Genomic DNA, 1,645 nt, shown 5'->3' with positions numbered 1-1,645 from the left:
TATTAATCAGTGCACGCTTCGTGTTCGTTAATTGCCTCTGAGCCTAACTTGCGTTCATGCTTAATGGACGAAGGGCTAACTGGTGTATGTGGTGCCTAATCACGTATTGAAAACCCTAAGTTGATTTTCGCTTAGTAAATTGAAATAGGGTTGGATTAAGTGGTTGACTGTTAGGGACGAATTCTCCATAACCCAGGATAAGAGAGTGGCTTCTGAATCAGAGGAAACAACCCGTTTTTAATATTAGTAGTTTCGTATTCCATTTTATTTGTTCTGCTCTTTAATTACCAAACAACCAAACCCCCCCCCCCCCCATCGTTACTGTTACTGCAAGTATATTATGAACATTTGGCTTGTCACTGCTCGTTGGGAAACGACCTAGGATCACTTCCTAGTTACTGCATTTTCATGTTTATTTGATTCGGGTACGGCCTCGATCAAATTTGGCGCCGTTGCCGGGGAGCAGTGTCCAAAGGTTCATAATAGATAGCTAGTGTTGTGTGTTTAATCCTTTCGTGTTTTATGTTTAATTGTTAGTATTGTGTTAGTATGTGTGTTAGTGTTGTTTAGTGTCCTGGTATTTTGTTTAATGTGTGTTCTGTTTCAGTTTTCCCATTAAGCGTTTCCCCTGTTTCAGTCTTGTGTGTTTTGCTGTGAAGATTGTGCTTGAAAACAGAATAGTAGTAGAAATCAGCTTGCGGCAAAAACAGAGTAGTAGTAGAAATCAATTAGAGACGGATTTTAGCGACCACCCATGCTGAATTATTTGGGATTTTTTGTTTTAGTAGCTAGGGTTGTTATTTTTGGCTGAATTTTTTTGTGGTAACTTCTTTTAATCCATATTTTGTGGGAAAAATAGCTAGAGCCTTTAGTTTGGTCAGATTTGAAAGTTCCAAAAAACTAGCAAATTTTGTGTTTGTCAAAACTTCAAACGGCCATAACTTTTGCTCCGGTTATCAGAATCGCAATTATTATATATGCATTTGGGGTAGAAAAAAATTTCCTACGCCGTGGTAGCCGGCCTATGGCCGGCTGAGGTCTCCATCGTCAAAAATAAGCGATTCTGTCAAAAATTTTTTATTTTTCAAGTTTTATTCACTTATTTTTCTTAACCTACCATTTTTAGCTTTCATAGTTAGACTTTGAATTTTTGTCTGAAATTTTTTGTGCTATCTTCTCATCATTTTATAGGGTTGCTCACAAAATTTCAAGTCATTTGGATATCATTTGAGGGTAGCTGTAGTTCAAACCTACACCTTTATTTACATGACAAGGCAACTAGTGGTGTGCATGCTGAATGTAGTGTATGACTAGAGGCAATCCATCTGACTTACAACCCTTTGATCCTGAGATAGATAGGACATTTCATAGATTAGTTAGGCATCATTTTATACCTTTTGATCATTCTGAGCATTCCATAACTGGTGAATCTGTGCATTCTGTGATTGGTGATTTTGAACATCCTGATCTTGAGCATTATAATTTTGAGCATTCTGATTCTGAGCATTCTGATTTTGCACATTCTGAGAACATGGAACAACCTCCACCTCGTGAGAGGACTCTAAGGGAAATGGCTGCACCTGATTTCACCTATGAAAGCTTGTGCATCCAATACCCTGATGAGGATGTCCCATATGTTCTTAAA

Source organism: Glycine max, chromosome 18, assembly GCF_000004515.6.
Source record: "Glycine max cultivar Williams 82 chromosome 18, Glycine_max_v4.0, whole genome shotgun sequence".
Lineage (NCBI taxonomy): Eukaryota > Viridiplantae > Streptophyta > Magnoliopsida > Fabales > Fabaceae > Glycine > Glycine max.
The sequence above is the reverse complement of the archived record's forward strand: the minus strand, read 5'-3'. Positions refer to the sequence as shown.